Raw genomic sequence first — 12,003 nt, 5'->3', positions numbered from 1 at the left:
TCCATGACCCCTTTCATCACTACAATCCATGACACCTGACAACACAATGATCCGGGACTCTTGTCATCACAATTCTCCAATACCCCTGTAATCACAATGCTCCATGACCCCTGTCATCACAATACTCCATGAACATTTTCAGCCCAATTCTCCATGACCCTTGTCATCACAATGATCCATGCCCTTGTCATCCCAATGCTCAATGACCCCTGTATTCACAATGCTCTGTGACGCTTGTCATAACAGTGCTCCATGACACCTGTCATCACAATGCTCCATGTCTTTGTCAGCAAAATGCTACATGACCTTGTCATTACAATGCTCTATGCGCTTGTCATCACAATACTCCATTACCATTGTTATCACAATCCTCCATGAACCTTGGGATCACTTTTCTTCATGCCCTTGTCATCATAATGCTCCATGCTCCTTGAAATCAAAATGATCCATGACCGCTGTCATCACAATACTTCAAACACTTGTGATCACAATGTTCCATAACACTTGTCATCACAACGCTCCATGATGCTTCTCATCACAATACTCCATGCCCTTTTCATCACAATGCTCCATGACCTTTGTCATCACAATTCTCAATACACTTGTCATCACAATGCTCCCTGACACTTGTCATCAGAATGCTCCTTGAACCCTGTCACGAAAAGGCTCCATGTCATTTTCATCACAAAGCCCCATGCAATTTTTATCACAATGCTCCATGCCATTGTCATCAAAATACTCCACAAGCTTATCATCAGAATGCTCCATGACGCTTGTCATCACAATTCTCCATGCACTTGTCAGCAAAATGCTCCCTGAACCTTGTCATCACAATGCTCCAAGCCATTGTCAGCACAATGCTCCATTACCTTTGACATCAGAATCCTTCATGACACATGGCAAAACAATGCTCCATGCCATTGTCATCACAATGGGCCATTACATATGTCATCACAATGCTCCCTGACACCTCTCTTCACAATACTGCCTGACCTGGTCATCACAATGCTCCATGCCCTTGTCATCACAATGTGCCATTCCCACTGTCATCACAATAATCTCTGCAACTTATTCGAGCATTGCTCCATGCACTTTTCATCACAATGCCCCATGACCCCTGTCATCACAATGCTCCGTGACTCCAGTCATCACAATGTTTCATAACGTTTGTCATCAGAATGATCCATGCCCGCGTCAACACAAGGCTCTGTGACATTTGTAACCACAATGCTCCATGAACATTTCATCACAATGCTCCGTGACCCTTGTCATCACAATGCTCCAAGTCTTTGTGAGAACAATGCTCCATGACCCTTGTCATCACAATGTGCCATGTTCTTTTCATCACAATGATCCACAACCTTCTCATCACTATGCTCCATAAACCTTGTAATCACAATGCTCCATGCACTTCTCATCCAAGTGCTTTCTCACATGAGATATCACAATGTTCCATCACTAGTCATCACAATCCTCCCTCACCGCAGTTATCACAATGTTCCATGACCCCTGTCATCACAATGCTACATCCCCTTATCAGCAAAATATTCCATGACCCCTGACATCACAATGTTCCATAACACCTGTCATCAAAATGCTCCATCACCCTTTTCATCGCAAAGATCCATGACCCCTGGCATCACAAGGTTCTATAACCCCTGTCATCAAAATGTTCCATTACAGTTTTCATCAAATTGCTGCATGACCATGTCATCAAAATGCTCTCTGCCCTTCTCAACACAATGCACCACACCCTTGTCATCAAAATGCTCCATGACCTTTGTCATCACAAAGCTTCATGACCCTTGGCATCACAATGCTCCTTGACATTGTCATCACAATGCTCCATGAACCCTCTCATCACATTGCTCCATGCCCTTGTCATTACAATCCCCCATGACCCATGTATCACAGTGTACCGTGCCCTTCTCATCACAATGCTCCATGCCCACTCTCATCACAATAATCCATGAAACATTTCAGACCAATGTTCAATGCCCTTCTCATCACAGTGCTCCATTACCTCTGTCATAACAATGCTCCATGATCCCTGCCATCACAATGCTCCACGGCCTTGTCATCACAAGGCTCCATGACCCTTGTCATCACAATGCTCCAAGACCCCTGTAATCACAATGCTCCATGCCCTTGTCATCACAAAGCTCCATGACGCATGTCATCAGAATGTTCCATGGACTTCTCCTCAGAGTGCTCCATGCCCTTGTCATGAAAATGCTCCAAGACCCCTGTAATCACAATGCTCCATGCCTCTTTTCATCAGAATGCTCCATGAGGCTTGTCATCACAAGTCTCCAGGGTCATCTCATCACAATGCTCCAGGAACTTGTCATCACCATGCTCCATTCCCTTGTCATCACAATGCTCCATGACCCCTGTCATCACAATACTCCATGATCATTTTCAGCCCAATGCTCCATGACATTCTCATCACAATGCTCCATGACCAATATCATCACAATGCTCCATTACTTTTGTCATCAGAATCCTCCATGACACTTGCCATCACAATGCTCCATGCAGTTGTCATCACAATGGGACATTACATATGTCATCACAATGCTCCCTAATACCTCTCTTCACAATAGTGCATGACATGGTCATCACAATGCTCCATGCCCTTGTCATTAAAATGTGCCATTCCAACTGTCATCACAATAATCCATGAAACTTATTAGACCAAAGCTCCATGCCCTTGTCATCACAATGCTCCATGCACTTGTTATCACAATGTTTCAAAACCCCTGTAATAAGAATGCTCAATGCCCCTTTTCATCAGTATGCTCCATGAGACTTGTCCTCACAAGGCTCCATGGTTTTCTCATCACAATGCTCCAGGACCTTGTCATCACAATGCTTCACGACATTGTCATGAAAATACTCAATTGCCCTTGTCATCATAATGCTCCAAGCCCTATTCATCACAATGCTCCATTATATTTGTCATCACAATCCTCCATTACATTTGGCAACACAATGCTCCATGCCATTGTCATCGCAATGGACCATGACATATGTCATCACAATGCTCCCTGACACCTTTCTTCACAATACTCCATGCCCTTGTCATCACAATGCTCCATGCACTTGTCATCACAATGCACCATGTCCACTGTCATCACAATAATCTATGAAACATGTCAGACCAATGCTCCATGCCCCTGTCATCACAATGCTCCATGCCCTTGTCATCACAATGCTCCATTATCCCTGTAATCACAGTGGTCCGTGACTCCAGTCATCATAATGCTTCATAACGTTTGTCATTACAACGGTCCATGCCCGCGTCATCACAAGGCTCTGTGACATTTGTAACCACAATCCTCCATGAACTTTTCATCACAATGCTCCGTGACCCTTGTCATCACAATGCTCCATTTCTTTGTCATCACCATGCTGCATTCCCTTGTCATCACAATGCTCCATGACACCAGTCATCACAATAATCCATGAACATTTTCAGCCCAATGCTCCACGACCTACTCATCACAGTGCTCCATGGCCAATATCATCACAATGCTCCATGACCACTGTCATCACAGCACTCCATGACACCTGACAACTCAAAGATCCAGGACTCTTGTCGTCACAATGCTCCATTCCCTAGTCATCACAATGCTCCATGACCCCTGTATTCACAATGCTCCTAGCCCTTGTCATCACAATGCTCCATTAAATTTGTCATCAGAATCCTCCATGACACTTGACATCACAATGTTCCATTCCATTGTCATCACAATGGGCCATTACATATATCATCACAATGCTCCCTGAAACCTGTCTTCACAATAGTGCATGACCTGGTCATCACAATGCTCCATGCCCCTGTCATCACAATGCACCATGCCCACTGTCAGCACAATAATCTATGAAACATTTCAGACCAATTCTCCATGCCCCTGTCATCACAATGCTCCATGCTTTTGTCATCACAATGCTTCATAACGTTTGTCATCACAATTCTCCATGACTCCAGTCATCACAATGCTTCATAACATTTGTCATCACAACGGTCCATGCCCGTGTCATCACAAGGCTCTGTGACCTTTGTAACCACAATGCTCCATGAACTTTTCATCACAATGATCCGTGACCCTTGTCATCACAATGCTCCATGCCTTTGTCAGAACAATGCTCCATGACACTTGTCATCACAATGTGCCATGTGCTTTTCATCACAATGATCCACAACCTTGTCATCGCTATGCTCCATAAATATTGTATTCACAATGCTCCATGCACTTCTCATGAAAATGCTCTCTCACCAGAGATATCACAATGTTCCATCACTAGTCATCACAATCCTCTCTCACCCCTGTTATCACAATGTTCCATGACCCCTGTCATCACAATGCTACATCCCCTTATCAGCACAATGTTCCATGATCCCTGACATCACAATGTTCAATAACCCCTGTCATCAAAGTGCTCCATGACCCTTTTCATCCCAAAGCTCCATGACCCCTGGCATCACAATGTTCTATAAAACCTGTCATGTAAGTGTTCCATTACACTTTTCATCAAATTGCTGCATGACCCTGTCATCAAAATGCTCCCTGCCCTTCTCATCACAATGCACCACACCCTTGTCATCAAAATGATCCATGATATTTGTCATCACAAAGATCCATGACCCTTGGCATGACAATGCTCCATGTCATTGTCATCACAAAGCTCCATGACCCTTGGTATCACATTGCTCCCTGTCATTGTCATCACAAATCTCCATGACCCTTGGCATGACATTGCTCCATGTCATTGTCATCACAATGCTCCATGAACCCTCTCATCACATTGCCCCATGCCCTTGTCATTACAATCCTCCATGACTCATGTATCACAGTGTACCGTGCCCTTATCATCACAATGCTCCATGCTCACACTCATCACAATAATCCATGAAACATATCAGACCAGTGCTCAATCCGCTTCTCATCACAATGTTCCATAACATCTGTCATAACAATGCTCAATGTCCCCTGCCATCACAATGTTCCACGGCCTTGTCATCACAAGGCTCCATGACCCTTGTCATCAAAATGCTCCAAGACCCCTGTAATCACAATGCTCAATGCCCTTGTCATCACAAAGCTCCATGACGCATGTCATTAGAATGTTCCATGGTCTTCTCCTCACAATCCTCCAAGCCCTTGTCATCACAATGCTCCAAGACCACTGTAATCACAATGCTCCATGCCCCTTTTCATCAGAATGCACCATAAGAATTGTCATCACAAGTTTACATGGTCCTCTAATCAAAATGCTCCAGGACCTTGTCCTCAACATGCTCCATTCCCTTGTCATAACAATGCTCCATGACCACTGTCATCACAATAATCCATGAATATTTTCAGCCCTATTGTCCATGACCTTCTCATCACAATGCTCCATGACCAATATCATCACAATGCTGAATGACCGCTGTCATCACAACACTCCATGACACCTGACAACACAATGATCCGGGACACTTGTCATCACAGTGCTCCAAGACCCATGTAATAACAATGCTCCATGACCCCTGTCATCACAATACTCCATGAACTTTTTCAGCCTAATGTTCCATGACACTTGTCATCACAATGATCCATGCCCTTGACATCCCAATGCTCCATGACCCCTGCATTCACAATGCTCCGTGACGCTTGTGATCACAGTGCTCCATGACACCTGTCATCACAATGCTCCATGCCTTTGTCACCAAAATGCTACATGACCTTGTCATTACAATGCTCTATGCGCTTGTCATCACAATACACCATTACCATTGTCATCACTATCCTCCATGAACCTTGGGATCACATTGCTTCATGCCCTTGTCATCCCAATGCTCCTTGCTCCTTGAAATCAAAATGATCCATGCCCTCTGTCATCGCAATGCTCCAAACACTTGTGATCACAATGTTCCATAACTCTTGTCATCACAATGCTCCATGATGCCTGTCATCACAATACTCCATGCCCTTTTCATCACAATGCTCCATGACCTTTGTCATCACAATTCTCAATACACTGGTCATCACAATGCTCCCTGACACTTGTCGTCAGAATGCTCCTTGAACCCTGTCACGAAAAAGCTCCATGCCTTTTTCATCACAATGCTCCATGCCATTGTCATCAAGATACTCCACAAGCTTGTCATCAGAATGCTCCATGACCCTTGTCATCACAATTCTCCATGCACTTGTCAGCACAACCCTCCCTGACCATTGTCATCACGATGCTCCAAGCCCTTTTCATCACAATGCTCCATTACCTTTGTCATCAGAATCCTCCTTGACACTTGGCATCACAATGCTCCATGCCATTGTCATCACAATGGGCCAATACATATGTCATCAGAATGCTCTCTGACACCACTTTTCACAATACTGCATGACCTGGTCATCACAATGCTCCTTGCCCTTATCATCACAATGCTCCATTACCTCTGTCATAACAATGCTCCATGACCCCTGCCATCACAATGTTCCACGGCCTTGTCATCACAAGGCTCCATGACCCTTGTCATCACAATGCTCCAAGACACCTGTAATCACAAAGCTCCATGCCCTTGTCATCACAAAGCTCCATGACGCATGTCATCAGAATGTTCCATGACCTTCTCCTCACAATGCTCCATGTCCTTGTCATCACAATGCTCCATGCCCTTGTTATCACAATGTTCCATGACCCCTGTCATCACAATGCTCCGTGACTCCAGTCATCACAATGCTCCATGACCTTTGTCATCACAATGGTCCAGGCCCTCATCATCAACAGTCACTGTGACATTTTGAACCACGATGCTCCTTGAACATTTCATCACAATGCCCTTTGACCCTTGTCATCACAATGCTCTATGCCTTTCTCAGCAAAATGCTCCATGCACTTTTAATCACAATCCTCCATGACCCCTGTTATCACAATGCTCCGTGACTCCAGTCATCACAATTCTTCATAACGTTTGTCATCACAGTGGTCGATACCAGCATCATCACAAGGCTCTGTTACCTTTATAACCACAGTGCTCCATGAACTTTTTCATCACAATGCTCCGTGACCCTTGTCATCACAATGCTCCATGCCTTTGTCAGAAAAATGCTCCATGACCCTTGTCATCACAATGTGCCATGCCCTTTTCATCACAATGATCCACAACCTTGTCATCGCTATGCTCCATAAATCTTGTAATCACAATGATCCATGCATTTCTCATCCAAATGCTCTCTCACATGAGATATCACTATGTTCCATCACTAGTCATCACAATCCTCCCTCACCCTTGTTATCAAAATGTTCCATGACCACTGTCATCAAAATGCTACATCCCCTTATCAGCACAATGTTCCATGACCCATGACATCACAATGTTCCATAATCCCTGTCATCAAAATGTTCCATGACCCTTTTCATCCCAAAGCTCCATGACCCCTGGCATCACATTGTTCTATAACACCTGCCATCAAAATGTTCCATTACATTTTTCATCAAATTGCTGCATGACCCGGTCATCAAAATGTTCCCTGCCCTTCTCATCACAATGCACCATGCCCTTGTCATCAAAATGCTCCATGACCATTGTCATCACAAAGCTCCATGACCCTTGGCATCACAATGATCCATGACATTGTCATCACAATGCTCCATGAACCCTCTCATCACATTGCTCCATGCCCTTGTCATCACAAAGCTCCATGACACTTGTCATCACAATGCTCGATGACCTTCTCATCACGATGCTCCATGCCCTTGTCATTACAATCCTCCATGACCCATGTATCACAGTGTACCGTGCCATTGTCATCACAATGCTCCATGCCCACTCTCATCACAATAATCTATGAAACATTTCAGACCAATGCTCAATGCCCTTCTCATCACAATGCTCCATTACCTCTGTCATAACAATGCTCCATGACCTCTGCCATCACAAAGTTCCACGGCCTTGTTCTCACAAGGCTCCAAGACCCTTGTCATCACAATGCTCCAAGACCCATGTAATCAAAATGCTCCATGCCGTTGTCATCACAAAGCTCCATGATTCATGTCATCAGGATATTCCATGGCCTTCTCCTCACAATGCTCCATGCCCTTGTCATCAAAATGCTCCAAGACATCCGTAATCACAATGCTCCATGACCCTTTTCATCAGAATGCTCCATGAGACTTGTCATCACAAGTCTCCATGGTCATCTCATCACAATGCTCCAGGACCTTGTCATCACCATGCTCCATTCCCTTGTCATCACAATGCTCCATGACCCCTGTCATCACAATACTCCATGAATATTTTCAGCCCAATGCTCCATGACCTTCTCATCACAATGCTCCATGACGAATATCATCACAATGCTCCATGACCACTGTCATCATACACTCCATGACAGCTGACAACACAATGATCCGGGACACTTGTCATCACAATGGTCAAACACCCCTGTAATCACAATGCTCCATGACCCCTGTCATCACAATACTCCATGAACATTTTCAGCCCAATGCTCCATGACTCTTGTCATCACAATGATCCAGGCCCTTGTCATCCCAATGCTCCATGACCCAGGTATTCACAATGATCCGTGACGCTTGTCATCACAGTGCTCCATGACACCTGTCATCACAATGCTCCATGCCTTTGTCAGCAAAATGCCACATGACCTTGCCATTACAATGCTCTATGCGCTTGTCATCACAATACTCCATTACCATTGTCATCACAATCCTGCATGAACCTTGGGATCACATTGCTTCATGTCCTTGTCATCACAATGCTCCATGTTCCTTGAAATCAAAATGATCCATGACCTCTGTCATCACAATGTTCCAAACCCTTGTGATCACAATGTTCCATAACACTTGTCATCACAACGCTCCATGATGCCTGTCATCACAATACTCCATGTACTTTCCAACACAATGATCCATGCCCTTTTCATCACAATGCTCCAAGACCCCTGTAATCACATTGTTCTATGCCCTTGTCATCACAAACCTCCATGACGCATGTCATCAGAATGCTCCATGGACTTCTCCTCATAATGCTCCATGCCCTGGCAATCATAATGCTCCAAGACCACTGTAATCACAATGTTCCATGCCCCTTTTCATCAGAATACTCCATGAGACTTGTCATCACAAGTCTCCCTGGTCATCTCATCACAATGCTCCAGGACCTTGTCATCACAATGCTCCATGACACCTGTCATCACAATGCTCTGTGACTCCAGTCATCACAGTGCTTCATAATATTTGTCATCACAATGGTCCATGCCCACGTCATCACAAGGCTCTGTTACCTTTGAATACACAATGCTACATGAACATTTCATCACAATGCTCCCTGACCCTTGTCATCACAGTGCTCCATGCCTTTGTCATTAAAATGCTCCATGAGCATTTTCATCACAATGTGCCACGCGCTTTTCATCCCAAAGGTCCAAAAATTTGTCATCACAATGCTCCATAAAAATTGTAATCACAATGCTGCATTCCCTTCTCATCAAAATGCTCCAAAACCCCTGTAAACACAGTGCTCCATGCCCCTATTCATCTCAATACTCCATGAACCCTGTCATCACAACACTCCATGACACGTGACAACACAATGATCCGGGACTCTTGTCATCACAGTGCTCCAAGACCCCTATAATCAAAATGCTCCATGACCCCTGTCATCACAATACTCCATGAATATTTTCAGCCCAATGCTCCATGACCCTTGTCATCACAATGATCCAGGCACTTGTCATCCCAATGATCCATGACCCCTGTATTGAATATGCTCCGTGACAATTGTGTCACAGTTCTCCATGACACCTGTCATCACAATGCTCCATGCCTTTGTCAGGAAAATTCTACATGACCTTGTCATTACAATGCTCTATGCGTTTGTCACCACAATGCTCCAAGACCCCTGTAATCACAATGCTACATGCCCCTTTTCATCTCAATGCTCCATGAACTCTGTCATCACAATGCACCATGCCCATCATCATAATGCTTCAGGCTATTGTCATCACAATGAAATCAATATTCTCCATGACCTCTGTCATCGTAATGCTCCAAAGCCTTGTGATCACAATGTTCCATAACACTTATAATCACAACACCCCATGACGCTCATCATCACAATTATCCATGGCCTTCTCATCACCATGCTCCATGATCATTTTCATCACAATGCTCAATACACTTGTCATCACAGTGCTCCCTGACACCTGTCATCACAATGCTCCATGACTTTGTCAGCAAAATGCTACCTGACCTTGTCATTGCGATGCTCTATTCGTTGGTCATCACAATACTCCATTACCATTGTCATCACAGTCCTCCATGAAACTTGGGATCACATTGCTTCATGCCCTTGTCATCACAATGCTCCATGCTCCTTGAAATAAAAATGATCCATGATTTCTGTCATCACAACACTCAAAACCCTTGTGATCACAGTGTTCCATAACACTTGTCATCACAACCCTACATGATGCCTGTCATCACAATACTCCATGCCCTTTTCATCACAATGCTCCAAGACATTGTCATCACAATTCTCAATACACTTGTCATCACAATGCCCCATGCCATTTTCATCACAATGCTCCATGCCATTGTCATCAAAATACTCCACAAGCTTGTCATCAGAATACTCCATGACCGTTTTCATCACAATTCTCCATGCACCTGTCAGCACAATGCTCCATGACCCTTGTCATCACAATGCTCCAAGCCATTGTCATCACAATGCTCCATTACCTTTGTCATCAGAATCCTCCATGACACTTGGCATCACAATGCTCCATGCCATTGTCATCACTATGGGCCATTACATATGTCATCCCAATGCTCCCTGACACCTGTCTTCACAGTACTGCATGACCTGGTCATCACAATGCTCCATGCCCTTGTCATCACAATGCGCCATTCCAACTGTCATCACAATAATCCATGAAACTTATTAGACCAATGCTCCATTCCCTTGTCATCACAAGGCTCCATGCCCTTGTTATCACAATGGTCCATGACACCTGTCATCACAATGCTCCATGCCTCCATTCATCACAATGCTTCATGACCTTTGTCATCACAGTGGTCCATGCCCTAATCATCAACAGTCTCTGTGACATATTTAACCACAGTGCTCCATGAACTTTTCATCACAATGCTCTTTGACCCTTGTCATCACAACGCTCTATGCCTTTCTCAGCACAATGCTCCCTGACCCTCGTCATCACCATGCTACATGCGCTTGTCAGCACAATGTTCCATGACCCATGCCATCACAATGCACCCTGCACTTTTCATCACTGTGCTCCACAATCTTGTCACCACAATGCTCCAAAAAACTTGTCATCACAATGCTCCATGCACTTCTCATCAAAATGCTCTCTCAACACTGATATCACAATGTTACATCACTATTCATCACAATACTCCCTCACCCCTGTCATCACAATATTCCATTACTTCTGTCTTTGCAATGCTACATGCACTTATCATCACAATGTTCGATGACCCCTGACATCACAATGTTCCATAACCCCTGTCATCAAAATGCTCCATAACACTTTTCCTCAAAATGCTCAATGACCCCTGACATCACAATGTACCATAAAACCTGTCATCAAAATATTCCATGACCCTTTTCATCAAATTGCTCTATAACCCTGTCATCACAATGCTCCCTGCCATTCTCATCACAATGTACCACGCCCTTGTCATCAAAATGCTCCATGACCTTTGTCATCACAAGGCTCCATGACCCTTTCATCTCAATGTTCCATGCCATTGTCATCACAATGCTCCATGAACCCTCTAATCACAATGCTCCATGCCCCTTTGCATCTCAATGCTCCATGAACCCTGTCATCAAAATGCACCATGCCCATCATCATAATGCTTCAGGCTATTGTCATCACAATGAAATCAAAATATTCGATGATCTATCTCATCACAATGCTCCAAATCCTTGTGATCACAATGTTCCATTACACTTATCATCACAAC

This window comes from Mesoplodon mirus, assembly GCF_964341445.2.
Source record: "Mesoplodon mirus genome assembly, contig: HAP1_SCAFFOLD_34, whole genome shotgun sequence".
NCBI classification, from domain to species: domain Eukaryota; kingdom Metazoa; phylum Chordata; class Mammalia; order Artiodactyla; family Ziphiidae; genus Mesoplodon; species Mesoplodon mirus.
The sequence above is the reverse complement of the archived record's forward strand: the minus strand, read 5'-3'. Positions refer to the sequence as shown.